Genomic DNA, 11,331 nt, shown 5'->3' on the forward strand with positions numbered 1-11,331 from the left:
AAATTTCTCAATAAACTCAACATCTAGTTGGGTCAATTTATGTATTAGCATTGTAGTGAACACTAGCCATGTTCTGTGACCAGTATTTAAAATGTAGTTAATTGTTGCTACATACTATACACATTATTTTGTTATTTTAGCTTTCGTCTCAAAATAGCATATAGTATTTAATTATGATATGATGAGGAAATAACACTGAGATTAAAGAATACTTTTCAAGTAAATGGCAATTCTAAGCAAGTAAGGATTTTATCAGGGAGAGCAAGGGGATTTAGTGTTGTAACTCATAGATTTTTAAGCCCCAAAAGGACCATAATGAGTATCTAATCTGACTGCCTGTATAACACTGGCCTTAGAATTCATTTAGAAACATGTCATTTACTAGGACCACTTGGTTAAACTACAGTTTATGTTTTAGATAGATAGTTAATCTTGATTTGAAGATTTCAAGAGATGATAAATCTCTTCTTAGATAAAGTGCTCCAATGGTTAATTACCCTCAATATTTAAAAGTGTGCCTTACTTCCAGTTTGGATTTGTCTAGCTTCAATATCCAGCCACTGGATTATGCTCTGTCTTTGTCTGTTATTAAAGAGCCCTCTAACTATTAGAAATCTTCTCCAATCCAGGTACTGATAGACTCTAATCTTCTTTTTGATAAACTATGGCTCCATCAGGAGTTCTTTAAAGACCTGAAAATCAAGAAGGAATCCTAAAAAAGTAGAAACAAATGGACAAACTGCTGAGTAGGGAATAAAATAATAGCACAAGTAAGTAGGGGCAAAATCAGAAAGGCTAAGCCACAAAATGAGTTACAAGGGACATAAAAGGTCCCTAAGAAGAGACATAAAAGGTAATAAGAACAAGCTAATTAAATACACAAAGAGCAAGAGAAAGATGAAGGAAAGTGTAGGTCCTCTACTTAGCAGAGAAGGAGAGCTAATAACTGATTACATCAAGAAGGCTGAGATGTTTAATGCCTATTTTGCTTCAGTTTTCACTAAAAAGGTTAATGGTGACTAGACATTCAACACAATTATTATTAACAAGAGGGAAGGAACACAAGCAAAAGAGAGAAAGAACACATTAAAGAATATTTAGACAAGTCAGAGGCATTCAAGTTGTCAAGGTTTGATTAAATTCATCCTAGGGTACTTAGGGAACTAGCTGAAGCAATCACGGAACCATTAGCAATTATCTTCAAGAACTCATAAAGGACAAGTTAGGTCCCAAAAGACTGAAGAAGGGCAAATGTCATACAGATCTTTAAAAAGGAGAACGAAGAGGACCCAGGGAACCTAACTTTAATACCTGGAACAAATTATTAAATAATTTGTAAGCACATAGAGAATAACAGGGTTATAGCACTAGCCACCACAGATTTGTCATGAACAAATCATGTCAAACCAACCTAATTTCCTTCTTTGATGTGGTTACTGGCCTAGTGGATGGGGGAAAGCTGTAGACATGATATATCTTTTTATAAGTCTTTTAACACATGCCCAGATGAGATTCTCATAAGCAAACTAGGAAAATATGGTGTGAATTAAATTTCTATAAGGTGGGTGCACAGCTGATTGAAAGACCATACTCAAAGAATAGTTATCAATGGTTCTCTGTCAAACTGGGAGGGTGAATCTACTGCACTCCTGCAGGGGTTAGTCCTGGATCAGGTACTATTCAAAATTTCATTGATGACTTGGATAATAGAATAGAGAGTATGCTTATAAAATCTGTGGATGACACCAAGCTGGGAAGGGTTGCAAGAACTTTGGAGGATAGGATAAGTATTCAAAATGATCCTGACAAATTGGAGAATTGGTATGAAATCAACTAGATGAAATTCAGGAAGACAAGTTCAAAATACTACATGTAGGAAGGAAAAATCAAATGCACAACTAGAAAATGGGGAATTACTGGCTAGATGATAGTACTGCTGAAAAGGATCTGGGGGTTACAGTGGATCACAAATTGAATATGATTCAACAATGTGATGCAGATGTGAAAAAGGCTAATATTATTTTGGAGGCTATTAACAGGAGTGTCATATGGGCAGTAATTGTCCCACTCTACTCACCACTGGTGAAGCCTCAGCTGGAGTACCTGACCTATCAGAAAAGGTTAAAAAAAACCTAGGCATGTTTAGTCTTGAGAAATGAAGACTGAGGGATGACCTGATAACAGTCTTCAAACATGTTAAGGCAATAGAGGACATTGATTAATTGTTCTCCATGTCCACTGAAGGTGGGACAATATATAATGGGCTTAGTCTGAAGCAAGGGAGATTTAAGTTACATATTAGGGAAAACTTTCTAACTATAAGAATAGTAACGTTCTGGAATAGTCTTCCAAGGAAGGCTGTGAAATTCCCATCATTGGAGGTTTTTAAGACCAAATTGGACAAATACTTGTTAGGGATGGTCTAGGTGTATGTAGTCCTGCCTCGCTGCAGGGGGCTGTTAGGTCTAAAGGTAGACTTCCATGTCTACAATTCCACTGAGCTTCTTAAATCTCTCACTGTCAGGCAGGTTTTTCATGCCTCTAATAATTCTTGTAGCTCTTTTCTGAACCCTTTCAGGTTTGTCAACATCTTTTTTAAAGTGTGGATCACCAAAACTGGACACTGTATTCCAGTAATGGTCTTGTGAATGCTGTATACAGAAATAATATCACCTCCCAACTCCTATTTGATATTCCCCGGGCCCTCTTTATACGTGCAAGGATCACATCAATCCTCTTAGCCACAGCATCACAGGAGGGAGCTCATATTCTGTCTGTACGTATCATGTATTGTCCTAACAGCACAGTCTCCTTCAACTGTAGAGCCAAAGAGGACTAGATGGCTCAGAATACTACTAGTAAGATATGATACCTTTTACCTCTAGGTCACTGGCTCAAATTAACATTGGTCAGTAGTGGCAAAAAAATATTATTATTTAATGTCTTTTCAGTGGACTGCATGAAATGGGTTGGTCTCAGTCTAAGGGCTTGTCTATATGGCAAGTTACTCTGCTGCAAGCCACGGTGTGAATCTACAGTGTGCCAGCTTGCAATGCAGTAACATCCTATGTGGACATTGCTACAGTGCAGTGAAAGTCCTGAATAGTCCCCTTACTATACTTCATGGGGCAACTGTTCACATAACAAGATCCCCAGGAGAGTTAGTACTTGTGATGGAAGTTTCACCGACTTTTGAGTCTGTTTTCCAGCAGCATTGCAGCTGGTGTAAGCACTATCTAAACAGGCCACAGGTGTTTTTACTTCTGCCCCAAGCCTTAAGACTGAGAATGGACATGGAGGCTGAACCACACTCTCAACTCTAGACTGGTTCTCCCAATACAAAGCTGGGGAAGTATGTACAAGCTTCCACTGGCTATAGCATACCTGTTCTGTGAATAAATTGAGGATTTCAGTCTCCACTGCTGTCAAGCTGACACCTTTTGTCAACCCTACATGTTCATTAATAAATAAATTGTATAGGGAATGAATTATATGCATATCCAAGGTAATAGTTTGTGATTTCGTTTTCTTAACATTCATCTAAATGCAACAGCTACCACATATATGAAAACGCCATGCTAGAGTGGTGAAGGAAAAGATGCAAGAAGTATTTCGAATTCTGAGCTAGAGCTGGTAAAACCTGTGCACACAGCAGGGAGCTCTGTGGGCTCAGGGGTGATCCGTTTAGCAGCCTTCCACTGGTTCCAAACGTCCATTTCTTCTTCCTTGCTATGCTATTGTTCAAATGCAATAACTGTGAGTGGCCATAACACCATATAGCTACAGTGACACTCACATGGGTTTCCTTTTGCATTCAGTGAGGGCTAGTTTGGCGAGAGGGAGCCACACATGGTACTACTTGTCCCGCTGCCGGCTCACTGTGGTCCAGGGAGCTTTGGGTTAGACTTCCTAGGGGCAACCATCCTGTACTTCCAGCGGGGGTGTAGATGAACTCAGGGACTCCCTCCCGCGACCCAATAAGAGGCACACGTCTCATGAGACAGGTAGAGCCCCCGCCCATGTACGTCCTCCTCCCCTCAACCTCTGCAACTGGCAACAGTACGGAGCTGCCTCCGCTCGCTCCCCACTGGGACTCCAAGCTCAAGCTGATCGTTCTCCCACAGCAGCTCGTTCCGTGCTTCATCCTAAACAGCATCTCCCGGCTACTCTGTCCTCGGATTGTATGAGGTCTTGCGGCAGCACCTGAGGTCCAGTAATAACCTCTTGTTAAACGAAATCAGGCTATGTCAATAAACAAACCACAGGTTTCGGGGGCGGCGGGGGGGAGATCAGGCATTATCAGTAAAGGTCCCCACGTAGAAGAAATTGAGGGAAATGACATATTTGGAAGTTATGCCGACAGCTAAAAATAACCTACAATTATTGCTGATCACAAAGATAAACCACATTTCGGCTCCTCAGGAGTAACGTCTCTCGCTTCATGAGCAATCTTCAGGTTAGACACACATGGTGGTTGGTCGCCAGCTTTAGGTGCGAAGCAAACATTGTTTGGTCTGCGGTCGTGTTGTGTATTGATCAAGGTGCAACCCCTCCCCCTTCCTTCTGCTCACTCCCGTTCGCTACTTCTCACACGCAAGTCACAGAGACGGGTAAGACTTGGGACAGAGCCGTGTCTTGAAAGGACAGCAGCAGTCAGTGATCATTGGTAGTACTAGTGGTTGCTAAGGCAATGCAGCGGGAGGGGCAAAAGAGGACAAGGAGGGGTTGGGAATAAAACAAAAACAAATTCAATTACAGGTATTGGGCTAGCCATGAAAAGCATTGCCCTACTTCAAAAGCCTGAGGATTAGGGACCTGCCCCAGGGAGTTATAAAGACTTAAATAGCGACACACAGACCTCGTTTTAGAGGACTTGCTAAAAAGAAATGTGTGGGGGAGGAGAAAATGCAAGAAAAGTAAACACAAAGGGAACGAGGGGGCTTTGCGACCCACTTATTAATCAAAAACCAAAGCATGAACAACCAAAGTGCTGCTGTGTATGTTGTAATGTAAACCACCAGATCAGCGACCACCTTGGGGGAGAAACAAAACTGCATTTATCTGAACAGCATTTTCCTCCTCGTCTGCCCCACTCTTCCGCTCAAGTCATGCCAAATTTTCTAGGGGGATCAGCTGTCAGTTTTATGTCTAAAAACCCGGACTAGCAACTATAAATATTCTTAAAAATTACCTCACATGAAATATTAGCAGGAAAGAAAATCAGAGATAATCACACACACACACACACACACACACACACACACCCTTAAAATTATAAAGAAGAATAATCCTCTTCCCCAGAAAGACTGAAGGGAAGAGTCTAGCTGCTCTGGTGGAGTTGATCCTAAAGTTAACATTCAGCAGCCCATTTCCAGACAGCAGCGCTAAATCTATTTGGATAAAACGCGTGTGACCCAGACACTTGGCATGTGGCCCAAATGCGTTGCACCGGCAGCCCAAATAAAAACAAGAGTTTGAGACGCTCGCTCTCTGTGTGTGCGTTTCTCTTTTCCCTCTTGTACCATTAAAGAAATTACCAAATACAAGAACTATACACACATCACCAGGAAACGGGATTTCAATTATTCCCCCTCAAAAAAAAATCATCCTTTGAACTGTGTGCCATGCAATATATACACAGCCACACACCGATAAATAAGGCTCCGTGGGGTTAAGAGTCTAGCAAATCCCAAATGGCTCGAAGTAAATCAAAAACACACGCTTCCATCTCGCTGATTAGCCTATTAAGAGCTTAACATCTCCTAGAGCATCAGGCTGCAGCTATCACATTAATGCGGACCCTTTGAGCCCAGACACAAAATATGCACTTGTCTGACCGCTTAAGTAGACACTGACATGACACGACAAAATACTGGAGGATTTTTTTAATGGAATCTTTTAAAAGGTTTTGCCTATTATCCACCAATTATTTAGTCTAAACCTGAAAAGTTTGGTATTTCTATACAATACCACACTATTCTTTGCAATAGAAAATATCTTCCCCCTCTCTAATCCTCAGCCTCAAAGGTTTTTCTCTCTGAAATTATTCCAAATCCACCTCGCTTAGTGCCGTATAACCTCCCCCATCCCCCAAAAGATCTACATGCATCATTATTCAGCAGACAAGAAAAGCACAAAGAGAAGTTTCATTGAACAGCGTGAAGTCTTTTCTTACCGTTTTCATCTTCAATTTCTGATATAAAGGAAATTTCAAAGATAGAGATAGCACTGTACGAGTCCCGTATTCCTCTCTGCTTTCCCCCTTTTTCAAGCCACACCAGTTATATTCTCCAACAAAGTGAAATCCTCCAGTCTTCCTAAAAGGGATTTTCAGAGAGCGGACTGACTTGGCAGAAAAAGGGATGCCATCAATTCACCCAATCTATCACCCTGCACATTTTGTCTTTCCAACCGAAAAAGTAAAAAAAAAAAAAAAAGGGGGGGGGGTGGGGGAGGAAGGAAAACAGACTTATTTTGGGGTGGGGAGAAGGACCCTCTTCTTGGCCAGCTTCTTCTGGGCAAAGTACCATGTGAATCTCAACAGAGCTGGAGGGTGAGAGAGAGGAAGGGAGATAGAGAAAGCAGGCAGGGAGGACTCAAGAAAGTTTTGTTGAAGTAGCCCTAGATCTCGTCTCACTGCCGGCCTGCAGCCAAGTTTCGAGCTCCAGCAGCAGAGGGAAGTTTTGGCAGCTTTGCCTGGGAGGCTGAGCGCACACTGACGTCAGTCTGCAGATGTGCCTCTGGCTCCCCTGGCGCTGCTGCGCATGTCGGGCCCATCACGTGGAGGGGGAGGGGGATGCAGAGGTACAATCAGGGTAACCGAAAAGAAAAAGGGGAAAAAAAAAAAAAAAAAAAAAAAAGCGGACAGAGAAAAATCCTTCACGAGGTACAATGTAAACTTTTCCTCTCCGTGAATGGGAGAGAACCTGGCCCTCCAGCCCTCCCCGTGCCTCATGGCACCTCACAGACCGCCCCAGGCTGGGGTGCTGTGGCTGGGCTGCAGGGGGGCAGGACTATGAGTGAATGTCACTGGCAAGCCCCCCGGGCTGCAGGGTTCTAGTGTGAGCGCAAAGCCAGCGAAAATACTGCAAGTTGTACAACACCGCAGCCCAATGAATGGGGCTGGGGGAGGGGGGAGGCAGAAGGCGTGTAAGTGAGGGTGCAGAGCGCTGGTTTGAGTCTTCCAGGTCACACTTTGGAAAGGGGTCTTGTTAAAGAGTGGCTCCCCAGTAAACAGACGTTAAGACCCTTATAAAGAAGCCTTTTGAGCTGATCACATACTATGTACAAACAGGTCCTTATCTGTGGCTCTGTAAGGGTTGTGTAATAGCTCTGGCACAGTATAGAGAGAGAGAGAGAGAGAGAGAGGTGCATGTGTTTAATATAGGGACACAGAGTACAAATTATACAACACCGATCTTCTTTACTAGTAAGAACGACCTAAGAGGAAACTGTATTACCTAGAGCAGTCTGAAGATTTATCACTCAAAACGGCTCATTCGCTGTCTGTTCACTGACCCTGGGCTCTGTGAAAGGTTTTACAAAAAGTTGCATTATTAGCGACCCGTTGGTACTTGACAGGGTGGGTATTTTTTTAAAAACAAGTTCATTGCATGAAATATCAGTGACTGCAGCAATGAAAAAGAAACGACAACAAAACAAACATTTGGCCCGCACGCACCACATGCGTCCAGCCCTGACTTTACAGATCAAATAATACAACAAATACCACAAACACTTTCACTTTCATTTGCAATGAGAAAACAGCTGGCACCCGTCTGGGGGGAGAGGGGGGTAGCGCAAATATGTTTTCCACGTCGTTGGATCGTAAACAAAATCTGACATACAAATCGGAAACAGGAAAAAGGTGAAAATAGTGTAGGACAATGTTGCCTTTGAGCAGTGTGCTCTGCTGAATCATTTATGTCCAGCGAGGCTAATGGTGAGTTTGGTTTTTTGGGGGGCGAGAGGATGGAATTGGCGCCTTGGAATTCCAGCTCGCATAACCGCCTAGTCAATTTCCGATAGCCAAAAGAAGAGAGATCAAAAATCCTTCCAGAATCTAGGCTCTAAGGTTTCAAGCTTCTGCTAACATTATTTCCCATCTGATGAGATTTGTTTTCATCCTACGCCGGAGGTAGTAGGTGTAACTCTTCTGGTGAATCCATGAATAGTTGGCTGAAGTATGAAATTATTCAGACTGGAAAGGTCCAAGAATACAGTTATTCCGATTCTTCTTCGAGAGCTGAAAGGGAAAAGCATCTGTCTGCAGAGTCAATAGTCCTCATCGTGACCTTAATCAGGATTTGGCTATGTGCCATTTAAAATGTAGAAATAGGTCTTGTGGTTGGCATTGACAGTTTCAAATAAACACACTCCATATGGCGCAGCACGTTTTATTTTTGAAGATAAAGAGCCATTATAGTGAAATTGGATTTCTACACCTAATTATATTAAACTGCTTTTAACAGTAGCTCTAACGAGTAACACAAAAATCTGGGGGAAATAGATGGCATTTATCGTACTGAAATACCATCTGAATGGCCGTTGGTGAGATCCTGTTGTAGTCTTTAACCAAAATAATGTGACAGCGTCTCTGTACTACTAATAAGAGTGTAACTGCACGCCTTAGCTGAACTGTGAAAAAGTGCCTCTAAGAAATACCAGTATTCAAAAGAAGTGTTTTGTTCTCGAGATATGTGGTAAAGCTTGTTGCCCTTCATATAATTGCTTATTCAAAGAGCGCCATCCTGCGTCTGAAAGCAGTAAAGGGAAGATTAAAGTGGATGGACTTTAGGAGACAGAAATTTACTCCTGTGTGCATTCTATGTATGTTTTGTGTTCTTTATGCTTTGCGTGTGTTGTTCTGTGGGATTTGTGCCTCTCTCTGTGTTGTTTTCCAATACGTATCCAGTTTTCCAGGGTGTGCCTGGTGCCTCAGTGTGTGTTTATGCCTGTGTGGGTTCTGTTTCTCTGTGGTGTGCATGCAACAGCTGTGTAATAAAGGATATGGATAAACATGATTTTTTTTTCAGTTGATGTATGTAGTGTTTATATAATAGATTATTTCAAAACTTCAGCTGCAGCAAATTATTTATCATGTGATCACATTCACTTGTCACACAAGAACCATTCAAAAAGAAAAAGAAGGTGGTGAGTGGAATAATGGATTTTTTTTAGTTTATTGGCATTTCTGAAAGAGAAAAAAGTTTCATTTTGGGTTGAATCAATAGGTTTTGGCTCATTCATAGTGGGTTACTCAAAGTAGCAATTCATAATGACAATGAATAGTCATTGGACAAAGAAATGAAAATCAGAATGACTATATAAGCCTGGTGATTAGGGCATTCACCTGCCAGGTAGGGGACCCAAATTAAAAACCTTAGACCCCTGACTATTTAATTATACAAAATAGAAGTGCTTCAACAGGAAAAACTGAGGGACTGCAATACCAGTATATCCCATAGTTCAGTGGTTAGGCCAATCTCCTACAACCTGAGAGATCTGAGTTCATGTTCTTTCTCTTCATTAGGCAGAGAGGAAAACTGAAGCATAGTCTCCCAGATTGCAGGAGAGCAAACACCCTAATCACTAAGCTAAAGACTATAATGGAGATCTGCTTCCTTCCCCCTACGTTTTGTGAATCTTATCCTTCTGCAAAAATGTCTAGAAACTAAAAAACGTTGCATGGAAACATTTTGTTTCAATATTACTGAAACATTGAGTTTTTTGGTTGGTCAAAACTATTTGGCAAAGTCAACACAAACTCATGAATAATGTCAAGTCAACTGAAACTGCATTTTAAAAAAAACTACTCAACTTTAGTGGAGAGTACCACTCTAATCTGCTACCGCACACATCTTAGTGGACTATTTTTTATCACCTTTCCTTCAGGCAACCGTATGGAAAATGGGGGAGGTACTGGCTATTACTTTGCTCTCCACTTCTGAAAAAATCAGATTGTAAGGAAAGGCAACTAGTTTTCTTCCGACCTTCCTGAGCCAGGGGCAATGTGAGGGGAGGATGCTGGTGTCCTGTGCTCCACCGAGTAAAGGTAGTAGCATTGTAAAGGAAGCTGTTGGGTAGATTGCTGCTCCCACTCCATTGCATAAAATGGATATTTTCAAAGCCTTGTTTCAAATTTAATTCAGCTAAACTAAAATTAACAATATGTTTATTCAATATTTGTTATTTTTTGTTTCAACAGACATTATCTGAATAATTATCATATGGAATTTTTGAGAGATAGTTTTTTTTTTTTTTTTTAAGAAAAGGAAACACAGCAAACACTATGCAGAGTCACAACATAGAAGAGGCTTTGCTAAGTGTGACCGACACTGTTGTATTATCACATGGCAAAGACAGTAATTTCATTTTGGGGTTCTGGTGACATTAATAAACCACTTGAGTAATTATGTCACCAGAAGCCCTGGACAGGATTACAGATTTATTGAGCATAGTGTACATTACTCTACATATTAACTTATTTGCCAGTCTTTTCTAATCATGAGAGTGATTTGCTGAAGCATTAAGCACCCCTGACTTCACTTTAGGCCTTTAAATCCTCTAGCCTGTCACCCTCGAGCCTGCCAGTCACTGACTGATAAAGATTGCCAAAAAGACTTTTGTGATTAAATAAACATTTGTTTTAAACTTTATGTAAACAATGTTTTATATTTAAAGGTATAAAATTTTGAGCACAATCCTGGAAATGTTGCCATTAACTTTAGAGAGACCAGAAGAGAAATCTTTAAATCTTTGGTTGACTATCCATTTTTAGTAAAATGAGCTTCTTGTTTTTAGATACACATTTAGATATGTATGCTTGCATGTATGCTTCTTCCAAGATATTTTTATTTCCTCTCCTTTTGGTCAGCTCAATGGAGACGTGAGGGTGATCACCCAAAATACCTAGAAAAAATTCCAACAATGTATAGTGAAAGAATAATACTCTGTAATATTTAAATTTTAGCAATCTGCTGTCACCTGAAGGACTTTTTTATAGCTTCATACTGAAGACAACTAACATACAAATTATTATTAATTCATTATTGTAGCACCTAGGTGCCCTAGTTATGGACAAGGACTCCATTGTGCTAAGCTTTGTATAAACACAGAATAAAAGGTCTGTCTCTGTCCCAACTTAACATGGTATAATTCAATTGACTTTCATTTCTGTCCTTTATATTTCAGAACTTTCCTTGGCATAATTGCTTAATATCAAAGAAATCTGTGAATGTCTGTTAAAGGCGCTCAAATTAAAAATACTAACAAATACTGTTCAAAGATATACATAAGACACCCAGATATTATGGTGATGGGCACATAAAA

At 40.8% G+C, this 11,331-nt stretch overlaps 1 protein-coding gene across 4 annotated transcripts in view; it reads right to left on the bottom strand.

Moving 5' to 3' along the window:
- The window catches only part of ADAMTS6 (ADAM metallopeptidase with thrombospondin type 1 motif 6), a 319,968-nt gene extending 309,144 nt beyond the window's left edge, over positions 1-10,824 (bottom strand). Inside the window, exons 1-3 of one of the 4 annotated variants that reach the window (XM_038403172.2) lie at positions 7,665-10,824; positions 7,461-7,526; positions 6,176-6,317 (exon numbers count right to left, since the gene is read on the bottom strand). The gene's annotated coding sequence lies outside the window, so the exon portion shown is untranslated. Of the gene's footprint in view, positions 1-6,175; positions 7,399-7,460; positions 7,527-7,664 lie in introns of those variants that run through there. The other 3 variants (XM_038403171.2, XM_043514172.1, XM_043514173.1) reach the window with 3 other exon arrangements.
- Between the last annotated feature and the right edge of the window lie 507 nt (positions 10,825-11,331).

The sequence above is a fragment of the Dermochelys coriacea genome, chromosome 5 (assembly GCF_009764565.3).
Source record: "Dermochelys coriacea isolate rDerCor1 chromosome 5, rDerCor1.pri.v4, whole genome shotgun sequence".
Lineage (NCBI taxonomy): Eukaryota > Metazoa > Chordata > Testudines > Dermochelyidae > Dermochelys > Dermochelys coriacea.